The sequence below is a fragment of the Syzygium oleosum genome, unplaced genomic scaffold (genome assembly GCF_021117445.2).
Source record: "Syzygium oleosum isolate NSW1041296 unplaced genomic scaffold, Sole_v2.1 Sole_v2.13, whole genome shotgun sequence".
NCBI classification, from domain to species: Eukaryota; Viridiplantae; Streptophyta; class Magnoliopsida; order Myrtales; family Myrtaceae; genus Syzygium; species Syzygium oleosum.
Genome location: NW_026607497.1, coordinates 9961054 through 9985770, shown reverse-complemented (window position 1 = coordinate 9985770; position 24717 = coordinate 9961054). Strand labels below are relative to the sequence as shown.

The 24717-nt window shown below is 37.1% G+C and overlaps 1 protein-coding gene and 1 pseudogene across 2 annotated transcripts in view; both read left to right on the top strand.

Annotated features, from left to right (window-relative positions):
* LOC115692987 (disease resistance protein RUN1-like) overlaps window positions 1-24717 on the top strand; it is an 86859-nt pseudogene that overhangs the window by 18715 nt on the left and 43427 nt on the right.
* The window catches only part of LOC115693003 (disease resistance protein RPV1-like), a 29037-nt gene continuing 8851 nt past the window's right edge, over window positions 4532-24717 (top strand). For both annotated transcript variants that reach the window (XM_056317012.1, XM_056317013.1), the window contains exons 1-4: window positions 4532-4688; window positions 6152-6271; window positions 8528-8643; window positions 8725-9755. The gene's annotated coding sequence lies outside the window, so the exon portion shown is untranslated. The remainder of the gene's footprint in view (window positions 4689-6151; window positions 6272-8527; window positions 8644-8724; window positions 9756-24717) is intronic.

Genomic DNA, 24717 nt, shown 5'->3' with positions numbered 1-24717 from the left:
CTAAACTTTGGACCCAGATACAACCCTCTAGGTTCTGAATCAAATGAAAGCTAGGGTTATGGCACTCTCCAAAAACCATAAGTTGAAAGACAATACAAGGGCATGCTATTATCTATAGTAAGCATTTCATGGACAAAATTAGGTATATGTATTCATTGCCAAATTCGGCTCATTAACCAATTTTCTCAATCTTCTTCTGGAAACATAACGAAAACTTCCATTATAATGGACTTAGAATCAAGATCTCCATGTCCATGCAACGCATATATTTTACAAACTTTTAGTAAGCCAAAAATATTAGCACAATGAATTGTCCTTTAAGCACAATATGTTGCTTAAACTAAATTGATCTCTAATTAGAAGAATTTTACATAAATATAGCTAAAACGTATCACTTTGAAATATAATCTACTTAAGGGCCGAAATGGCGCGCGCAAGCACATAAATAGTTGGAACAAGTTTAAGGATTTCTGACTTAGATGAGTCACTCACCCGGCTTAGGCCTATCCAATCCAACCCAAACTAAATAACACGATTCAAAACTTCCGAGAAGACTTGAACAGGGGAGATGCCAATGGACCAGCATGTTCTCGGCTTGTTTCGTCTCTAAGTACTCGGTTGTAAGATGCCTTGCATAAGATAATGCTGCAAAGCCGTGGCTTTCAAAAGCACAAGAATTGAAAAAAAAAAAAATAGTTTACCCATTCTTTGATGCACTCTACGTTTGGTCATTTTAAAATATTTTTTTTAGGTAGTAGTAACTTTTTAATTATTTTTCTTTTTGGATGATTAATATTTTATCAATTCATAAAAACAATTCACCCACTGACATAGACTTCTCTTGGTCATTTTAAATATTTTTTATGGGACAATGGTGAATTTTTATTTATTTATTAATTCTCATGTTGCAAGCTTCATAAAAGTATATTTATTAATTTAGAAGAGATTCTCAACGAACGAAACCTATCAACTCGTAATTCTTAATCTCACGAACAACGTACTAAAATTTAAGTCAATTTCAACGTTGTTTGGCCTTCGAATCGGGCCACAAAATTCAGCCCTCTTTCTCTTCTTCTCCCGCGCGCTCTCTTGGTGAGTCCCTGTCGGTGCACTCACTCCTTTTCTCTCCCCTCGGGCTCACCCCCGCACGAAGCTGCCCCTCTTTTTGTTTTCTTCTTTTGCTTTTGACCTTTTGACTTTTTGTTTCTTTCTTCTTATTCTGTTTTATACTAGTCGGGCCCCACACATAGGTGAACCAGTCAACACCTATTGCCAGCGTTGACAAGAAATACTTCTTAAAAGCAAAAAAATTAATTTTTAAGACATTATCGGAAAAAGTGACCTAATATTTTCTCGCAGCAGCAGCAACAGCAGCAGCGCTAATAATAATAATAATAATAAATAGACCAATTATTTGTGTTGCTCTATGAGTCTCATAGAAGTTTGTCTTCTTGCATGACCATCCTCTTTCTTGGTAACCTATTTGTTTTCTTTCGTTATTTTTTTTACCGGGGAAGTTGATTCTTGCAAGAAGCTTTGCCCGTCATTGCAACCTGAGTTGATGATATTTAGGAGTTTGTTTTGAGTTTTTATTACACATTTAAATGGCCGTGGGTCACAGCACAAACAAGTCAAGGTCGAGCGATGCAACGCAACGCAAGGTCCATCTCGTGCTTCACGCGTTTTGGGGTCAGATTTCCCCTCGATGAGTGATGTGATGCTACTCCAACACAGACATATGATTTTATATATGTCTATGCACCAACAGGGAAGACATGCCGAATCGATTCTTGATAAGGTCGTCATCCAATAATCGAGCTTTTAAAGTATCGATTAGATCGGTCAAATCGGCTCCATCATTTTCGATAGCCCCACGTAAAAGTGAAGGAGGTACACAAATAATGGAGGAATTGGGCAACACATATTGGAAAAGTTGGAGTCCACTGTATACGAAATGATAAGGATGAACCACAAATTCCGCAAATGAATACAAATATCATGTGATGAATAAACAGTGATAAGGACAATAAATGAAAGCAGCATCCAAGTGTCAGCGTCTTCCGCGCCTCGCTCAGCACGTCCGAGAGGACTTGGACAGTGGAGACCACTAGACCGAACAATGTTTCGTCTTCAACTACTCTGGAATCTGGGAAAGTAGTTTGCGTTAGATAATGCTGCCAAATGGTGGCTTCCAAAAGTGCAATAATTGAAAAGAATAATTGACCCGATCTGACGCAGACTTGGTTTGGTCATTTCAAAACATTTTCCTTCGGTAGTGGTCGTTTTCTCTTAATTATTTCTCTTTTCTGATGACCAATGGTAACCTTTTATTAATTAATAGAATTAATATTACGAAAAATTTTAAATTAATAAATTTATTATAAATTTATCCCAAATTAATTTTTTGACTAATAAAAATCTCAAATCGGTATACTTGTGACAATTTTACCCTTCATTAAATTGGATTAATACTACGAAAAATCACAAATTGATAAATTTGTGACAAACGGAAGAGTAAAACCCCAAACTAGTACACTTGTCAACTGTCATGTATCATTCAACTCAGCAATTTGACAATAAAATTTAAAAGAAATTAAGAGAGGGTAAATTTGTCATTGTACCAGTTTAGGATTTTTGGCTGCAAAAAAATTAGTTTTGGATAAATTTGTCATAGGTGAACCAGTTTAGGGTTTTTGTGGCATTAACCCTAATTAATTAATAAAACAATAGACCCATGATAGAGACTTCTTTTGGTCATTTTAAATATTTTTCCTTCGGTAATGGTCGTTTTTTTTTAAATTAATTCCCACATTCCACAACTCATAAATATTATGAAATTGTCAATTATTGTTGATCCTCATCAATCCTTGGTGGTTTGCTTTTAATATAACCTATGGCTGATTTTATAAGCAACTATTGAGCAAATGGGGTCTTTTGGATCACGGGATGGATGGTTTTCGAGCAATATTTAACAAGAAATTCTCCTAAAGATCGTAACTTTTGATGAAGTTAGTTTCAGCTTTAAGTGTGTTTTACATCAGATAGATAAAAAGTCTAATCACCTCGAAATATTGTTACATGATTATACAGTTGCTGTAAAGTTAGAATATAATAGAAAAAAGAAAGGAAACAAACGAACTGAAACTCCAACAGAATGCAAGTCATCGTCCGAACTCTGAAGCAGCATGCATATACTTCAATTGCAGGTTACAACTAAACATCCATAATCTTCGGCTCCATGACCACGCCCCATAACCGCATGTTCATGTTATCCATATGCTGTGGTAAATCCCCAATTGTTGCTAAGCTCGATCGCACGTCTGTAATTTCTGGTTCCACAATTGATCTCCATAATTACACATTGATCTTCTCCACGAATTGCTCATCGGACTTCAATCGATATCTTTGTCGTCTTCAACTCTGCCTTCAACTACTAAGTGTCAATCGTCAATCAATCATCATTGTTTGTCGATAACAATACTTGGTCATTGATATTCACAATTATCAACAAGCCGATAAGCCCTCTATTGACAATCTACTTGTTTGACACGAATTTTTTTATTGGCATCATGTCGATTGTTGTATTCGTCGATTAGCTTCTCTATAATTGACCACTTATCACCAATTGTAATCAATTAACACCGAACTCTGTATCTGCATTATGTCGATTAACTAGACATGGTTTTATTTTTAAGTGTTGACACCAACAAAATTTGTTGTTCATGTAACAAAAATAAAGAGCAAGACTTATAAGCAAATTGCAACCGGGAAATAAGCTAGATGAAGAATGGTCCGAGAATAGTAGATTTAGAAGGCAGAACGAAATCCATAGCGACTTTATCAAAAAAATTTCAAACGAACTTACGGATTTTCTCACTCTTCGATTTTTAGAATTTACATCGCATAGCCAAATTGATAGGATAGCCATGAGTAAGAAAAACACAGTTTTCAATTAGTTTAATCTCGCCCTTCCTCATAAATTGGCCAATGGACAAAAATAACTAGGATTTAGAATTACTCCACAATTTTTTTTCTCTCTCCTCGGCCACGTTACTTGAAAATTAAATACTCAAATTCATGATAAAATTAAAAGGACAAAAAATATAAGATTTTGGGTCGATCATTTTTTAAGACGGTAATGCCTGTAGATGTAGTTCTTAAAAGGATACATGCACTGAAATTTTTAAAACTTATCACGAAAGTGTAATTTAGTCATAAAACTTTTAAAAAGCGCAATCAAGTCATAAAATTTATCACCAAAATGTAATCGAATTCTAAAACTTTCAAAAAGGACTTGATTTGATCAATTTGATAAATTTTAGAACTCGATTGCACTTTGATGACAAATTTTAGAACTTGATTACACTCTTTAAAAGTTTTAGAATTTGATTGCACTTTTATGATAAATTTTAGGACTTAATTGTATTTTTTAAAAGTTTTAATACTCAATTACACTTTCATGATAAATTTTAGGACTTCTAGTTCACTCATCCCTCCTTAAAAATATCATCATCTTCTTCTTCGCCCGCAACAAACTTCACTCTCTCTCCATTAAATTCGTCTCTTCTATCGCAATACTTTTTCGTGCTTCGAGCTTGTTCAGATCCGAGGTGGCAAAGACTGAGAGCTCCATTCTTTTGCCGATCGACTGAGATAGTTCATGGCTGACACGAGGCGAAACGTGCTCGGTAAATCACAAATTCGATGTCGATGGAAATTGCTGCGTGTGATCATTCGTTTCCAATTTTTCGTCGTAACTTTCTCCGTGAAGATGTCAGAATTTTTTCTTTGCGCGATGCGTGTGCGTCTTTCTTTGGTTGAAGTAACGGTAGCTTGAATTGGAGTTTATGTGGAGGGTGTCGTTGTAGTTGTTGTTCTTTGCTCTGTTTTCCTCTTCTTCTTCTTTTTTGTGTCTCCTGTACTATTCTAATTTGCGGGATTAGCGAGTCTTGACAAATCCTCGTCTTAGGTGTTCTGAGCTTTACTTTAATTCGTTGGAGGCAAGGTATCCTTTTTTATGCTTGATTCTTGGAAATGATACAATGAAAAAGTGTCTCAAGAAACATTCGCAAACCCCTCTCTGTCAGCTTCCATTCTCTGTGGCAGGTCACTTTAGTTGTTTGCTAGGCAATGCCAAGAGGCAATGGAGGTTAATTAGACACATGCAACTTTTGGTTGAATTCGGGTGGTGTTGTGATTTAGTCAGTGTTGCAAAAGACGAGGGTATCCTCAATGAAAGATGAGGCAGTCTTACAACTAAATTGATCGATGATTTCTAGGGCAGGCCCTCATGCACCATCTGAAATTTTAATATTTAGTGCTACAGCTTTGACTGCATGTTCTTTTAAACGAAGCCCATATACTCTTACTAGATCTTTTCCCAAATATCATTCACTTCGAAACAAAGTTCCTCACATTCCTTTCTGGGTGCTTAACATGGTCACCGAAATGCACTTGCACTCATACGACAATTTTGAGCAGTCAATATACTCCACGTAAGGTGTAAATCAAGAGTCATCCATGGTTTCTCTCACAACAAGAATTCCCTTGTCATACACCTCCTTTTCTGGGGCAACACAACAATGATCATTTGCTTTTGTTTCCCGACTACACTTCCTGGAGCATTATACTAGCCAAGATAGAGCTTGGAATCAAACTGTACTTTTTAGGGATTTGCGATGCCCCCGTTGGAAAGAGGTGGACACAAAAAAGTACCGGCCCCACCTGCATCTGGCATTTCTACAGGTTGCTTGCCAACCTGTCTGCATCTACTCGTCTTCTTTAAGAGATTTGTTCTTGGAACTACCAACATTTTAGGGGGGTATTTTGCATTTTCATTTGGCTAATGATAATGCGCTAGCATGGCCTCACACTGAAGAGGTTTAGGAGGAGGTTCATTTTTTTTTATTGTTATTTGGCTGCTTACCGTCAACATTAGTTGAATCGTCTGACTGCAGCTAAAAAGGAAAAAAAAATTTACCATCCCTTGTCGGTTATTATAATGCCGTGGAAAATTTACACTCTGGTATCTCAACTTTAATTTTACCAGTAAATAGAAATATGTCGATTTTTTATATTTAATTTCCAAAGATAAATGAAATCTTTCAGCAATTTGAAATAATTTTACAGATTGGGATATGATTTGATGCAGATATTCAGCAAATACTTATGGACGCACAAGATCGGTGGTTACGCCCAGCTGAAATTTGTGAAATTCTTAAAAACTACAAAAAGTTTCCAATTACACCAGAGCCTGCAAATATGCCTCCAAGTATGTTGGTTTTCCCTATGAATTGGGTAATTTTATGGTTAGGTTTATCACTTTCAGATTCACGGTGTAACCTTGATCTTTTCTTCTAAATCTTGTATTTCTAAGTGAGTGTGCTTTCTATATGAAGTAATAATTGTAGATAGCATGAATAATTCTATGTAGAAGCTGATTCTTGGTGAGGAGCAAGATCTCTACATCCTACTGATTCATATTGGATTCCTTTTTCATTTTTCCTACTTTGTAAGTTACATGCCTGCATACTCCAAATGAACGGATAATAATCAACAACTGTGGAACCTCCTGGATACCATGTTAATAAGTTTTTGCATTTTCTATAATATCATAATACAGCTAACAAGTTCACAATGTTGGACTTTACAGTAATAGTTACTTTTGTTGTATATTGTTGGTGCTATGAGTTACGCCTTTTGGGTTCGTATCGTCTCCTCATGGCTTAATGCTTTTGTGGTTTGATTGAGATGTCATTGGAGGAGGTGGAAGCAATCACTCACATCACATCGAATGCAGGCAGTATCTACTTTTTATTTGGTTAATATCACAAAAAATCTCAAACTGGTGTACTTGTGATAATTTTATCCCAAATTAATTTTTGGATCATGAAAAGCCTCAAACTGGTACACCTATGACAAATTTACCCAAAACTAATTTTTTGACCATAAAAAACCCTGAATTGGTACATTTGTGATAAATTTACCATTCGTTAATTTCCATTAAATTAAATTAATTCCACAAAAAATCATAAACTGGTATGTCTATGACAAACGGAGGGTAAAACATAAAATTGGTACATCTGTCAATTGCCACGTGTCATTTAATAAAACAATTTGACAGTAAAATTTAACGAAAATAAATTGAGAGTAAATTTGTCACAGGTATACCGGTTTGGGGTTTTTGATAGTCAAAAAATTAATTTGGGGTAAAATTGTCACAGGCGTACCAGTTTGAGGTTTTTTGCGGTATTAACGCTTTTCATTTTTGGTGATTGTTTGAACTATTTTCTTATCTTAAAGATCCATTCAGAGATGATTATTGCTTGCTTGGTCTTTTTACATAGTTGATCCTCAGTCCTGCTTCACGGAGTTTCCTGTTTTTCTCCTTGTGTATAATTAGTGTCTGTAGCTGCTTCGGTCTGAATTGTAGACGGAATTGCATTTCCTGTTTTTTCCATGGTTTTGTGTTTTAAAGTGCTGATTCATTGATTGCTTTTGCTTAGTTTCTCTCCTTTCTTTTTCGTGTGAAATGAAAAACTTCTGACACCTGTCCCTTGTAATGTCCTCGGGAACGACCATGTCAGATGAGATGTGCTTTGTAAAGGTAGACTCTCTCATTGCATGCCTCACGTGGTCATACTTTTCGGGGAAAATTCCAATTTGGAGTTTAAAATAGGGCAATTTTCTCAATTTGGGGTTTTAAGTGGACTTAATGTCAAATTGATATCCAAAGTCCTTAAAAAGTGTCAAACAAAGGTCCGGGTTGTCGGTCGGCCAAAATATCCGCCGGCCGGCGATCCCGCAACTGTTCTGGCGAACGAAAACAGTGTTTTTATATTTTTTTTTCTTCTTTCTATTTTTTTCTGTTCCTTTTCCTCTTTTTTTGTTCTCCTTTCCCTCCGCTGGCCATTGCCGGGGCCGGCGGAGGTCGCCGGCCTCAGGCGGAGGCGGCCCTCACCGGCGAGGGCGACCCAGGGCCGGGCGAGGGTCGCCCTCGTCGGCGTCGGGCGACCCTCGCCGGCGAGGGCGACCTCGCCGCCTCGGGTCGCCCTCGCCGGGCCGGGTGGGCGAGGGCGACCCTCGCCGGATCCGGCGTGGGATGCTCTCGCCGGATCGGCGAGGGTCGCCCGGCCCGCCCGGCCGGCGAGGGCGGCCCACGCCCGACGCCGGCGGGGGCGATCCTCGCCCGGCCCAGGTCGCCCTCGTCGGCGAGGGACCGCCTCCGCCCGAGGCGGCGACCTCCGCCGGCCCCGGCAATGGCCGGCGGAGGGAAATGAGAAAAAAAAAGAGGAAAAGGAACAGAAAAAAGAAAAAAATATATAAAAACACTGTTTCCGTTCACCGGAACAGTCGCCGTATCGCCGGCCGGCGGGTATTTTGGTCGGCCGGCGACCCAGACCCTTGTTTGACATTTTTTGGGGACTTTGGGTATCAATTTGGCACTAAATCCACTTGGGATCCCAAATTGAGAAAATGGCCCTACTTTGGACCCCAAATTGGAATTTTCCCTACTTTTTGTATGCAGGTGGTTCTCTATTTCTTTATGATAAGAAGACGCTCAGATACTTCAGAAGGGATGGGTATAAGTGGAGGAAGAAAATAGATCGGAAGACAGTGGGGGAAGCTCACGAGAGACTCCACGTAAGATATCTGACTTTGTAGCTATACCCTGAAGGTCTTCTTATGCAGTCTTTAATAGTAGATGAAGTATAATCATTTCAGGTGGGAAATGTTGACATGTTGCAATGCTATTATGCACATGGAGAACATAATGAATATTTTCAGCGACGCAGCTATTGGATGCCCGAAGAGTGAGTTTTCTGTAAGGTCTTAATAGATAATCTTCAAAGAATAAGGTTATTGGGATAAAAAGGCTATTCATTATGAATAATTTATCTTCTGTGCGTGTGTTTGGTGGGGGGATGTGGTTCTGTATATGTATATGTATCTGTAGATAGATAAGGCACATAGTTGACAGCTAAAAAAAAAATTGCTTTTAAGTATGTTAGAGTAATTAGATATTAAACTTTGCCTTCATATAAAAGCTTAAAGTTTAAAACAGTTGACTATGGTCCCACAAAATCTCACATTGTATCAAAGCCACGAGATCGTAAGTTCAAATCTTTCTGAGCTTTATTTGCCTCCCTGATTAAATGTGTCAATCTTAGTACTAGGTAAAAAGATCAAACTAAGCATAAGGGATAATATTAGAGTAATTAAATATTAAATTACGCCTTTATCTAAAAATTAAAGCTTTCATAATAGTTGACTGTGGTTCCAACAAATCTCACGAGTTAATTACTTTAGTTAGTTTGGTACTTTATAATGCTTTCTTTGGACAATAAGTTGAAAATAATTTCTTTCTCTTCTTGGTAAAGGAGAGATTATAATAGGAGAACATCATTGGAACTCATTCAGGGGAAAGCAAAATGTCTTGACTGCAGTTTTCTCTTGTTCCATCTTTTTGCTGACTGTTACAGGGAGCTCTCGCACATTGTTCTGGTACACTACCGTGAAGTAAAGGTGCTTTTATTACCTTTTGATTTCCCCTTTTTCTCCCGCGCTATCGTCTCTTTTCAATCTAAACACTGCTGCTGGCATAGTGTTGCCTCGCCGCAATTAACAGTGTTTTAGAATCAACGTTTATACGAGTCATTTGAAAATGGTTTATAACTGACAAGGGATTTGATTGACTTTAGCAGGCTCATGAAGAGGGCAGCTCTTGGGGACCCGTGTCATCTTGTGGGAGCTCGGTATACTTCTTTTCTCCTATTCTCCTCTCTTCTCGAGTACTCTCTCCTAAAGATTGTACCTGTTGATGAAATTAGTTTCGGCTCACACCAATTAAATAAATAGTCAAATCATCAGGAAATATTTTTGCATAATATATAGCTGTTTGCAAGTTAGAATATAATATAAAAAGTGGATAAGTGCACATCTAAAATTTATCGTGAATGTGCAATTAAATTTTAAAATTTATCAAATTGATGCAATCAAGTGTCTTTATTAGCTCCGTCCAATTTAATTAACAGAAAATGCTGATGTGATTTTATTTTATTTGTTTATTATTCTCCGATGAAAAAAATGCTTATTTGGATCTTTAGAAAAACAAATTAAAAGAAAGAAACAAATCTGAAAACAGAACGAATAGAAGTCCATCTAAGAAAAAAAAAACGGGTACTTAGCAAAACAAATGAATAAGGGAAAATGCCACAAAAAATTCTAAATTATGTCACTTGTGACAGATTTACCCTGAATTTTTTTTGTGACATGAAAAACTCCAAACTATGTCACTTGTAATAAATTTATCTAAACTTTTTTTTTGTGACACGAAAAACCTCAAACTATTTTACCAATGACGCATTTACCCCACGTTACTTTGGGCCATCGGCATGTTCGTCTTTTTCCTTTTTCTATTTTTTTTTTCTTTTCTTCTCTTTGGCGGAGAAAGCCGGCGAGGGCTGCCCTTGCCGGCGTCAGGCAAGGGTCATCCTCGCCTGGGCGGACGAGGGCAACCCTCGCCATATCCGACCCTCGCCAGATCTTTTAATTCTCCAAACTGTGCATTGCAAACTTTTTTCATTCTCCCTATCTTAATTTTGCCACTCCACGAAAATCTCAATCTAAAGTTCGAAAAAACCTCTCGTTTTGCATCTTCGACAGCTCTGGCTTTGTCGTTGGTCCCTGTTCACTTTTGAATTAATTGAACTCTTTTCATTGGCCCTATTTGGTTTCTTCATTTGAATGCTGCTTTGGGACTCTAAAGTCCCTTGAGCAAATGTAAAATTGTTTGGCAATTGCATCTCCAAAGCTTGCCAAGGGCCTTTGGTTGAATGAAGAAGCCCTGGGGAACTTGCATTTTCGGGATGCAACTTTACTGTTCATCAAGCGACTACTATTCATCTTATTCAAGCTTTGGGTCTAGCGGCCGACGACTACCGCCTGAGGGGTAGCGCGACCCCAACGAGCCCCATGTGATAGGCAGCCTGTGGTCGCGCGACCCCAGGCGGTGGTCGCCGAGGTTGCACGACCCCGATGACCACCACCTGGGGTCATCAAACCTTGGGCGTTGCCTGGGTCACGCGACCCAGGCCAAGCGTTGCTTGGGACGCGCAACCCAAGGCATCACCCGAGGTCCGGTGACCCTAGGTGGCGGTCGCGCGACCCAGTCGACGCCGCCTGAGGTCCGATGACCTCAGGCGTCGCCTGGGTTGTGCGACCCAGGCGACGCTTCAAGTCACACGACCTTAGGCCACCTCGCCTGAGGTCAGGCGGCGGTGGCTGCGCGATCAGATCTGGCCGGCGGTGGTAATCGGTGGGTGAGCTCCATCAAGATTGTTTTTTTTTCTTTTTTTTTAAATATCAGTAAAAGTCTTTTACAAAATATAATTTTTACCAAATTGTATTTAGGCCAAAGTTGCTCTCAAATGTGATTTTAAAATGCACATTATCAAACACTACTTGCATTTCGAAAAATCCTTTTAGCTCGAAGACCTTTGCATTTTGCCAAAGGCATTCCCCAAAGCCGAATCAAACGGGCCCATAGGCTAGCTTACTCTCCCCTGAGGAAGCACAAATCAAACTTAAGTTCCAGACCTCCATCACCTCTGATCCAAACAAACTTCGACGAACGAGAGGAACGCTTGCAATTGTCTATGAGTCGAGCACCCCCATGCGCCCGAAGCTCATGAACAGCACGCTCCGGCTCGGCTGCGAGTCAAGCCGGCCCAAGCACTCGTGCCACTCACCACCACTTTCGATTTCTCAACTAGTCACCATCAGTGGCCCGACGCAGTACGTCGGAGGAGTGGCTCCGACAAAGGAGAACAGCCCTATAACTTGCCCCCTTTTTTTTTTGTTAATTTAAAATAATTTATTTTAACTCATATCTTTTTTTCTTCTCTTTTTAAATTTCTACTTTTTTTCTGATGTGGAAGCTCTCGTGAGCACTTTCCGTGAACTATACTAGACGGTTAATAAAGAGACTTAATTGCAAAAATTTAATAAGTTTTAGAACTTGATTGTAATTTTAAAAGTTTTAGGACTCGATTACACTTTTACGATAAGTTTTAGAATTTCTGATGCATATATCCATGGAAAAAAGAAGGCAAATACACGAACAAAAAATACAAGAGAATGCAAGTCATCGTCTGAACTATGAAGTAGCTTGCGTCTTCAAATTTTCAGTAGCTCATTACTCTTGCAAGAATGGAATCCACAAAAATTGAGAGGCAATTGTAATTATCATCTGTTTATTTTTGAATTCTCAGATTATCGGTTTGATGGTCAATTTGGGTAGAATAGCCGGATGTATAGTAATTGTTGTTTTTGGACCACCATACAAAAATATTACTGCAGTATTCTTTTTATTACACAAAACTGACTGCAGAGTAGGTCTTAAGTTCACACTATTATTGACTCAAGAATACCTTCTATCTTTTATTTGTTAAGGAGCGACGATGCATCTGATGTGGCTAGCAAGGATCACCTAGAGGGGGGTGAATAGGTGATCTTAAATAATTTTTATATATTTATGCGGAAATGAATAACATTACTGAAGAATTCAGATTCAGGACAGATTATATAAACAATGCTCTTGATGTGCAGAAAGTAAAGTAAAAGATAAGGAATAGAAAATCTGTACACAAGTTTATAGTGGTTCGGCTTATAGTAAGCCTACGTCCACTCTCCCACGCTGACAGCCTATCGGCTGGATTTCACTATGTAATCAATGAGGAATTACAGCTTTAGAGTAATAGCACTCTTGTGTATGATGGGACTCTCTATCTTACACAATCACCCTTACAATGTATCCCTCAAGATCTTAGTTTTAGGCTCAGTAAGACAAGTAAAGAATGATCGGAGTATGCTCAGACTTTGGACTTGTTGATTCTTGATTATGTTCTTCCTTCTGCTGCTCGTTGATCTCCTTAAATACTCCTCTATTTCCACACTGGCCGTTGAACAGCTATTAGAGGATCATCTTCCAATCTTCACCGTGGACAGATTTGTATAATAAGAATTGAGTAGCCGTTGGATGACAGATTCTGAATCCCGCTGATTCTGTTCGCCCATACAATCAGAATCTTGGTTTCCATAAGTAGAGTTTTGTCCGTTGTAATGCATACTTGTCGTAGTATTTGATTGTCAATCAGTTATAGCTTTAGATTGAAACAATCAAAACTTTCCTTCTGTGAAATCTATACCGAATCACTAGCTGTTATACTTGGTTCTGAATTCTGCGTCTGCATCTGAAGAAATTCTGCGTCTGCGTCTGAAGAACTTCTGCATCTGCGTCTGAATAATTTCTTCGTTTGCATCTGACTAATTTTGCGTCTGAATCTCAGAACTAGGATAATGTGGGTCTTCAATAAAATGTTTGACAACTTGTAAAGTCTGAATAACTTCCTTTAATAAATCAGTTCGGAATAAGTTTCAGATTTACAATAAATTGGAAGGTTTTGTCAACTTCAAAATCAATAGGAGTTTTCCTCAACAATCTCCCCCTTTTTGATGGTGACAAAAACTTTCCTGCAAATTTAATTAATTTGAAAATGAATAAGCATATTAAGCGTATTGATGCTCAGATTGATATAGAAAGAGCAAACTCTGATGTCTGTGTCTTTCTCTTCCTATGCATATAACCTGCATTTGTTCCTGCGTATTAACATTAGTATTGCAAATCTGCATATAATTTCTCCCCCTTTTTGTCAACAACAAAAATAAACTTTGGAGAGAATAAGTAATTGATATGAAGCAATTAATAAGTCTAACAATCAATTGTCAGAAATATTACAGACCAGATGAAATCAGATTAATTGTATAGAAAAGTTAAAAACAGGCTATTTGTTTGAAGGGGTACGAATCAGTTGAAAGTTTTCCAAAATTGAGACAGTCTCCTCAATTTTCGAATTGCATTGTCCTACAGCCTTATCCATGTTGGACGAGCATGTAGCGATGGCTTTCTCCAGATCTGCTTTGTCTGCTGCCGCCTGAAGCTGTTGAGATTTGTTGTTTTCCTCAACAATTCTTTGAAGAGTCTTCATGTCTTGTTCTAGAGCAGCTTGTTTTTCTTTAATTTCAAGCAGAATAGAGAGAATGTTCTGATTGACAGAAGACTGTTCCTGGACATTAGCTTGCTGATCGTTCCCTTTGACTGATTCCGGTGGAATCTCCCCCTGAACAGGTGCTTCACCTTCAGAAACATGTTCTGTATGAATTGGTTCTGAAACCTTGGGATCTGGTTCAGGAACATGTTCTGAGCATCCTGTTTCAAAGTGTTCAGCTTCTGCTTCATCATTTTCATCATGCAGAAGAATTTTTCGTTTCTTTTACACTTTGATTGGGTTAGGAGAAACAGTCTTCTTGCTGGCAGAGCTAGTTCTTTTTCCTTGCTCTTTTTCTTTCTCAAATTTCTTTCCAACAGGTTTGGCCCCCGACTATTGAGCCTCTTTGCCCTTTGCTTTCTCTTTTACATCATCAAACTGTTTCATCTTAGATAGCATCCTTTCCCCAACATACATACAAGGTACAAGGGTTTTGCTCAACTCATCAGGAATGGATATCTTGAGGAACATAAAGATTCGAAAAATAAGAGCACCATATGGTAGTTGTCCCTTGTCCTTATGTAACGTTCTATACATATGGAAAATGATGACATGGGGAAGAGAGAAAGATTGACCTTGCAGGATTGCCCATATAAGCTTAATTTCTGACTTGGATAAGTCAGTCTTCGATGCTGCTTTGGGCTTCAAACAATTGATAATGATCTTGTGGAGAATCACTGATCTTCTGGACAAATCTGAATATGAAAGATGCCTTTTTGAGCCCTAAGAAAAGTTTACATTCTCTGAGGCCACTCTGGAAGCTTCTTCGAGGCTTACTTCTAGTGGAATAAATTTGGAATATTTTGCTCCAATGATTAAGCCCAACTCATCCGCTTTTAAATCAAACTTTTTGTCATCAACAGTGAATTGAATCCAGTTGGGTGACAAAATAGAAAGATTTGAGTAAAAATATGCAGTCAGCTCAGCATAGACATTTCCAGATTGCAAACAAAACTCATAAATGCCCAATTTGGCAAACAAATGCTTCACTGAAATTCCAGCTTTTTCAAGGTAATCAAAATCGACGGTCCGATGGTTCATTATCCCTCTAGCACGCAGCAACTTATAGAAGATATTGTGCTCATTGCTTCTAAATAAGCCTCCAGTTCCTGGCATACCAGATGCAATCCCTACTTTTATTTGAAAACTATCAAAGAATTTACCATCATCATCAGGAATAACATACTTGGTTGCACTGGTGGTTTTAGGGCTAATGTTTTGAATAGATTTTTTGACAGAGAGAGTTGATGTTTCTCCAACTTTTTCTTTGCCCTTTTTGGAAGAGGTCTCTTGTGGGGTATTGCTGGTTGGAACTTGGTCAGATTTAGTGCAATATTCAGTATAGGTTTGCACAAGGTGTGTTTCAGAGCGAAGATTGTTGTCTTTCAAGCAAGCAAGAAGAACAGACTCAGAGGCATTGTTCCTTTTCAACCTCTGATAAATTTCCCACACACGTTTAATGCTTCTGTACCGAAAATTAGTTTTACCAGACGGTTTTAGAGAAGACGATCGCTGTGGTGGTGTCTCTTGAGAACGGTCTTCGGGATAGTCCGACTCTGTATCTGAAACCTCCATATACTCTGCTGGTGCAGTAGACTTGGAGTCTAGGTTGAGAATGTGTGATGATCTTCTCTTGAAAGGCATTTTGATTGCTTTTTGAGCAGAAAGATTTGATCTTTGGAGAAGGAAGAGGAGGAGAGTCTCTCAATTTCGGAAGGGTGTTTTGAGAGAAAAGTTCGTACTGATAAGGTTTGAAAAGACACGAAAGAGTTTATAAACGATAAAGACGGTTTTTGGAAAGTAAAAGTATTTTTAGACAGTATAAAAAGTAAATCCGAACATATAGGAAGGCAGAACACCTTAGAAAGTATAACTAAACACGACAATCTCAGGATAATATTTTAAGCATAATTTATCAGATAAATGAGTATATGTACCTGATTTGCTTCCAAAACTTACAAATGTGAATGTATCCTGCCAAAAACAGTAAAAAATATACTCGCCAAAATTTGAAATATGAACGTACCTTGCTTTGAGAGTCTGAAGAATATTCAGACTGAGAGCACTTGATTCTGAAAAATTCCTGTCTAATAGATGCTTCACGAAAATGGATAAGAAATGCATAGTTTATTTCTAATGTATTCAAATGATGACTTGTCAAGAGGTTTTGTGAATATATCAGCTAATTGATTCTTAGAATCAATGAATTGAATATTCACATCACCATTTTGAACATGATCTCGAATGAAATGATGTTTGATTTCAATATGCTTTGCACGAGAATGAAGAATTGGATTTTTGGTCAAATTAATGGCACTTGTGTTGTCACATTTGATTGCAACACTTGAATCTTCGATGGCAGAGTCTCGCAACTGCTGTTTCATCCACAGAATCTGTGCAAAGCAACTTCCCAAAGCTACATATTCTGCTTCTGCTGTAGAAAGTGCGACTGTATTTTGCTTCTTTGAATACCACGATACCAACATATTCCCAAGCAGTTGACATGTACCTGTAGTACTTTTCCTGTCCACTTTACATCCAGCCAATTAATCATCAGAATAACCAGTTAGAGTAAAATCTGAATCTTTGGAATACCAAAGACCCAACATTGGATAAGTTCCAATGTATTTAATTATCCTCTTAACTGCAGAAAAATGAGATTCCCTTGGGTCTGATTGAAATCTTGCACACATACAGACACTAAAGAGAATGTTAGGTCTAGATGCAGTAAGATACAATAATGAACCTATCATGCTTCTATATACCTTTTGATCAACCTTTTTACCATTCTCGTCTTTGTCTAGTTTGGATGAAGGAGACATTGGAATGTCTGTTTTCTTGCAATTCTGCAATCCAAACTTCTTGACAATCTCCATTGCATACTTCTCTTGGCTAATGAAAGTACCATCTTTTATTTGTTTCACTTGCAGTCCAAGAAAGAATGTTAACTCACCCATCATATCATCTCAAATTCATTCTGCATATTCTTTGAAAACTCTTTGCAAAGCAGTTCGTTAGAAGAACCAAAAATGATATCATCAACATAAATCTGAACAAGTAGAAAGTCCTTACCTTTTCTCTTGATGAATAGAGTTGTATCAACCTTACCTTTTGTGAAGTCATTTTGCAGAAGGAAGGTACTTAACCTTTCGTACCAAGCTCTGGGTGATTGTTTTAGACCATAAAGGGCCTTTTTAAGTCTGTAGACATATTCAGTCTTCCTTGGTTCTTCAAAACCAGGTGGTTATTCCACATAAACTTCTTCTTCGATATATCCATTCAGAAAGGCACTTTTTACGTCCATCTGAAACAATTTAAAGTTATGGAAACAATCATAAGCTAATAGTAGCCGAATGGCTTCTAACCTTGCAACTAGTGCATATGTTTCATCATAATCTATGCCTTCTTCTTGAGAATAACCTTTTGCAACCAATCTTGCTTTGTTTCTTGTGACTTTCCCTTTGTCATCCAGTTTGTTTCTGAATACCCATTTTGTTCCAATTACTGGATAATTTGTGGGTCTTGGCACAAGTTCCCATACTTTATTGATTCTGAACTGTTGAAGTTCCTCCTGCATAGCATCGATCCAGCTATCATCTGATAAGGCTTCACCAACTTCTTTTGGTTCAATTTCTGATATCAGTGCCAAGTTGCTGATGTTCTCCTTGTGTTTGGATCTAGTCTTGATACCATCTTCTATTTCTCCAATGATAAGGTTTGTCGGATGATTGGATTTATGTTTCCAGTTTTTGTCAAATCTTGCCTTTTGAATATCTGCAGACTCTGATGATTCTGAATGAGTCTGTATTTTGTCTTCTTTCCCTTCTTCTATAGGTTCTACGCTCTTTTGAGATTCTTGATGATCTTCTGATGACTCTTGACTGTTGGTAGATGGTTCAGATTCATCTTTGTGAGTCTGAATATTTTCTTCAAACTTTACATTCATTGTTTCTTCCACAGTCTGGGACTTCTTGTTGAAGACTCTGTATGCTTTGCTAGTAGTAGAATATCCAAGGAAGAGTCCTTCATCTGCTTTCTCATCAAACTTGCCAGTGTGGTTATTTGGATTTTTGAGAATAAAGCATTTACAACCAAACACACGAAAATATGAGATACTGGGCTTTCTACCTTTGTAAAGCTCATAGGGGGTTTTCTCAAGAATAGGTCCGAGAAAACTCGTTAATGATATAACATCTTTGTAAAACGCATACGCCCGAAATGAAAAGGAATATTGCTTTCAATCAACGAGTTCTTGCCATTTCTTGCAAAGAACGATTTTTCCTTTCCACAACACCATTCTGTTCTAGTGTATATGGAGTAGAAAAATTGTGTTGAAAACCATTTTCCTCACAAAAATCTGAAAAAATTTTGGTTTTCAAATTCTCCCCCATGATCAGTTTTAATGCAGGAAATGGTATAGCCCTTTTCATTCTGAACTCTTTTTGCAAATTTTGAAAAATATGAAAATGCTTCATTTTTATGAGCAAGAAAGAACACCCATGTAAATCTTGTGAAGTCATCAATAATAACTAAACAATACTTCTTACCACCAATACTTTGTGTTCTGGTTGGTCCAAATAGATCCATATAAAGAAGCTGCAAAGCACGATCAGTGGAGACATGATGTATGGATTTAAAAGAACTTCTTACTTGTTTTCCTAGAGTGCAGGCATTGCATAATTCTGTCCTTTTGTATTTCAAATCTGGTAGTCCTCGAACTAGTTTCTTGTTTGAGATCTTTGAGATTTGTTTCATACTGATATGCCACAACCTTTTGTGCCATAGATCGTCATCTTCTTTGATTGAGATCAGACAATGAGTAGAATTTGGGTTTACATCTAGAAGATAAATATTGCCATGTCTTCTTCCTGTGAATGTTTGAGAAGAGTCTTTGCTTGTTCCTAAGCATGTATCTTCTTGGAAGTTGATTCTGAAGCTTGTATCACATAGTTGGCTTATGCTGATCAAATTGTAGTTGAGTCCTTTTACCAATGAGACATCATTGATTGTGAGTCCTCCAATTTCAACCGTTCCTTTCCCAACTATTTTTCCTTTGTTATTTCCTCCAAAGGAAACTTTTCCACCATTCAGACTTTGTAGATCAACGAATATACTAGGATCTCCTGTCATGTGTCTAGAACATCCACTGTCTAAGTAACACTTTCTTTTTCTCTTTGTGGTTACCTGCAAAAATCATAAGATCTCAAGTTTTCTTTGGTACCCAAATTTGTTTGGGTCCTTGGGAATTAGTATAAGCTGTCTTAACAAAATCTCTTCGAACAGGTCTCCAGACCTTAGGATATTCATTCTCAAAATGTTGTGGATCTCCACATTTTGAACACTTTAGTGCACTTCGGCCAACAGGTTTTACAAAATTCCTCTTGAAATGGTTTTTATAAGCTTGTCGAGGAGGTCTTTGTTTTAATCTCTCCTTGACCTTTGGAAAATCAATCAAGCTATCACTTTCCTTTACAAAATCCGAGACCAGATTTGTTATAGTAAGGAATTTGGATGGAAAGGATATGCTTCAAGGTTTCTGAACCTTTTGAAAACTTGGAAGTAATTTCTGAAACTTCCTTTTTCAAAATAGCATTTTCATTGGAAAGAGAATCTCGACTTTCCTTGATTTGATGAAATTCTTTTTGAAGGAAATCGATTTTTTCTTTTTGAGAAACATCTTGTTGCCTCAGTGATGAATTTTCCTTTTTCAAAGAAGAGATTCTTTTAAGAGCAGTCTTAAATTCAAAACATAATTCATCAATGTAACTTGATACTTCAATAGGCATATCAGAATGCTTTACCTCAATTTCCACTTTAGGATCTGAATCTGAGTCTGAGTCTGAGTCTGACTTAGCCATTAGACAGAAATTTGAGATATCTTCATCACTGTCTTCGCACTCAGTGTCACTCCAGGTTTCTGCCTTTAGGGCCTTCTTTGCTTTCTCAAATTTGGTCTTCTTTTTCAGAAGTGGACAATTTGGTTTGATATGTCCACGTTTCCTACAGTGAAAGCATATTACTTCCTTTGATCTTTCTGTTTCATCGAAAGATTTCTTTTTCTCAAAAGGATTCTTCCCTTTGAGATTTCTTCCTTTGATCTTCATTTTCTTGTACTTCTTTATGAAGAGAGCTAGTTCTTCATCGTCAACACCTTCATCTTCAGAATCTGCATCAGAATCAATATTAGTCCTTAATGCAATTGACTTGTTACTTCTGGATTCATTCTCCTCATTCCGTTTCTCAGTCTCATACGATTGAAGAGTTACAATTAACTCATTCACTGATAGAGGCTTGATCCTTTGTGTCTCACGAAGAGATGTTTTGATATTATCCCATTCCTTTGTCAGTCCTCTCAGTAGTTTGTTGACTTTCAATGCATCTGGGACCGGTTGTCCTTGATATGCAAGACCGTTTACTATGTCAGTAAACCTATCATACATATCAGCAATTGATTCTTCAGGCTTCAGTTTGAAGGATTCATTTTGACCAAGCAAAAGATTGATTTGAGTTTCCTTGGCTCGATCTGTTCCTTCATAAGTAATGTGGAGAGTATCCCAGATTTCCTTAACTGATTCACAAGCAGCAATTTTCTTATATTCAATAGGAGATAAAGCACAATATAAAGAATAAATTGCTTTAGAATCTAAGGTTTCTCTTTTGGATATCTCAGTTTGAGATAATGGAGGATCTGCTGTTCTGCTTGCATCTGCCTTTTCTTTTGAATCAAAAGATTTTGGGTTGACTCCTCTGATGATGACATCCCATTGCATATGATCAATTGACTTAATGAATACCTTCGTCTTATTCTTCCAGACACTATATTCCTTGCCATCGAAATATGGTGGTCTGTTGTTACTTTGTCCTTCAATAAGACCTGGAGCACCAAAGCTAGCCATATAGATCGTTAGCTTAGAAGTAAAACACTTCAGTAAACAAGCAACCCGCTTTGATACCAATTGATGTGGCTAGCAAGGATCACCTAGAGGGGGGTGAATAGGTGATCTTAAATAATTTTTATATATTTATGCGGAAATGAATAACATTACTGAAGAATTCAGATTCAGGACAGATTATATAAACGATGCTCTTGATGTGCAGAAAGTAAAGTAAAAGATAAGGAATAGAAAATCTGCACACAAGTTTATAGTGGTTCGGCTTATAGTAAGCCTACGTCCACTCTCCCATGCTGACAGCCTATCGGCTGGATTTCACTATTGAATCAATGAGGAATTACAGCTTTAGAGTAATAGCACTCTTGTGTATGATGGGACTCTCTATCTTACACAATCACCCTTACAATGTATCCCTCAAGATCTTAGTTTTGGCTCAGTAAGACAAGTAAAGAATGATCGGAGTATGCTCAGACTTTGGACTTGTTGATTCTTGATTCTGTTCTTCCTTCTGCTGCTCGTTGATCTCCTTAAATACTCCTCTAGTTCCACACTAGCCGTTGAACAGCTATTAGAGGATCATTTTCCAATCTTCACCTTGGATAGATTTGTATAATAAGGATTGAGTAGCCGTTGGATGACAAATTCTGAATCCCGCTGATTCTGTTCACCCATACAATCAGAATCTTGATTTCCATAAGTAGAGTTTTGTCCGTTGTAATGCATACTTGTCATAGTATTTGATTGTCAATCAGTTATAGCTTTAGATTGAAACAATCAAAACTTTCCTTCTGTGAAATCCATACCGAATCACTAGCTGTTATACTTGGTTCTGAATTCTGCGTCTGCATCTGAAGAAATTCTGCGTCTGCATCTGAAGAACTTCTGCGTCTGCGTCTGAAGAACTTCTGCGTCTGCGTCTGAATAATTTCTTCGTCTGCATCTGACTAATTTTGCGTCTGAATCTCAGAACTAGGATAATGTGGGTCTTCAATAAAATGTTTGACAACTTGTAAAGTCTGAATAACTTCCTTCAATAAATCAGTTCGGAATAAGTTTCAGATTTACAATAAATTGGAAGGTTTTGTCAATTTCAAAATCAATAGGAGTTTTTCTCAACAGCATCAAAATTGACTTTGCTAAAACATTAATAGTAGAAATATTTATATATTATCTTCGTCGCTTTTGTATTTTCTGGAAAATAATAGCCACCTCATTTACTCATGGTAGCATCAATTTTTTTTTGGTCAGAGATGGAAGCATAATTGAAATGCAACTATATTGTAGTAGCCAAAATCCCATAATTGCCTTTTGAAACGAAGAAGTCACCTTTTTTCCTATCACCACGGCCTTATGCAACCGCCAGGGTCGACCCAATTGCATAACACATACATGTTACCTGGATCAGTTTATTCGGGGTAACCTTAATCGAATTCGTGTCATAATTTGGTCAAGCAGTCTATACACAAGTAATAAGCATGTCGTGAACAGGTTGATGTCTTTTGACTTGTTAGTAACACAGGGAAAATTATCCAAAAAGTTATAAACCTATTGCATTTTTACCAATTCAATCATAAACCTTTTAGTTGTGCCAATTGAATCTATTTGGCCAAATTTGGTAAAAAATCGTTGACGTAGATTCTGGTCGTCCAATGTGGTATAGTCGGTGCTGACGTAGATTATTTTAAATAATATTTTAATTTTTTCTTTGAATTTTATTTTATTTTATTTTATTTTTTTCTTTTCCTTTCTTTGTTTTTATTTTACAACTTTGGCCGGTGAGGTCACCGGTCGACCATCGGCGGCCACAGGCGAAGGCCAGCGAGGGCCTTACGGCCCTAGTCAACCACTGGCGAGGGCCTCTGCGCCCTTGCCAGCTAGAGATGTACAGAAAAACAAATAAAAAAAGAAAAAAATATATAATTCGAAAAAATATTAAAAATTATTAAAGTCAGTGATTTCCAGCCAAAATTGGCTGGATGAAAAGGTTGACTCAATTGGCACAATTGAAATATTTAGGATCAAATTAGCAAAAGTGCAATATGTTTAGATTTTTTTTTGGGTAGTTTTCCCTAATAACACACTTAAACTAGACACGCTTAATTAAAAGGGTTAACAAATGTGTGAGTGGATTTGGACCTGTTTACATACATCTAAACACTTTTTTCACATTATTATATGTGAGAGCTGATATTATTCAACATATCTTGCTGTGTAACATGCTTAATGCCATGTTTGGATTTTAAAGTGGGGACTTCCGTCATGTTCAACTTGGACATGGATTTGATACAATACACTTTTGGCACAATTATGATTAGAAAACACTTATTATTAGCCCTGGCAACCGCCACCTTAAGCTTATGTTCTTTAAGCTTGTTTACCACTTCTGATAGTTCAGCATGTTGGAGTACTGGAATCTTGATCTGGTGTTCCAGTTTTTTTTTTTTTTTTGGCAAACTCTGTATTTTTTAGCTTAATACTTTTTCCCAATTAAGTAACCCAATAGAAAAATTGGTATATTCGGAATACCAAATAAGCTTTGATATCTGATTCAAACGAGAGTTGGTAATCCTGAAATAGTTGATAACTTAATCGAAAAAAAGTTAACAAACCACTTAAGCTCAAGTTAATTATTTCGTATAAGTGTTGATAAATGTAAGACGTAGTTAAGAAAAGTAAATGATAATTGGTAAAAGATAAGAAAAATTGTTTATTAAAAGAAAAATAGAGTTGGCAATATCTGAAAAGAGTTCAAATGGGTGTTGCTAAGAAATGCTAATAAAAATTTGTAAAAGATAAGAAAACTTAAAAAATTTAGGGATAAGTGCACTAGAAGTCTTAAAACTTGTTACGAAAGTGTAATTGATTTCTAAATCTATCAAAAAGTGTAATCAAGTCCTAAAATTTGTAACAGAGTGTAATCGAGTCCTAAAACTTTCAAAAAGTGCAATCAAATCATAAAATTTATCACGAACGTGCAATCAAGTTTTAAAATTTTCAAAAAATGCAATAAATGAAATGACTTGTTTGGACCAAATTTGATAAGTTTTAAGACTTAATTACACTTTTTTAAAGTTTTAAGACTCAATTACACTTCGTGATAAGTTTTAAGATTTAATTGCACTTTTTGAAAGTTTTAGGACTCAATGGCACTTTTGCGACAAGTTTTAGGACTTCTAATGCACTTATCCCAAAAATTTATAACAAAAAAACAAATATTTCTCAGTGAGTAAATGAGAGCAGACCTAATACTATGTGGTAATGTAATGGAAAAAATTTGGCGAGTCATGCTAATTTAGATTGGTAATCACTACAAAGAGCTAGTATGTAAAGAATTGCTAAACATGGTAAATAAAAGTAGATAAATTAATAAAAAAAATTGGTAAATTAAAAAAAGTAATGAGATTTGAAGCATCTGTTTCATTTTCAAAATTTTCAATGTTATTGTTTTAAGTTCAAGGAGAATCCCTTCTTGAAGGGCCCCAAATTACGAGCAAATCCAGAGAGGAAGTACCATAAGAAATGATTTTCTCACCCAGCTTTGAGAGTAAGAGTTCGTAACACATTCCCCAAAAAAGACCTCAGATGTGAAATGTCATACAGAAAGAACAATCTAATCACGGAGAAAAGAAGTTAAAAAAGATTTCAAATTCCGGTTTTTTATGTCGTACCTTGCTCAGTTGTAAATAAAAATAAAATATGATAGAGCCGCACTTACA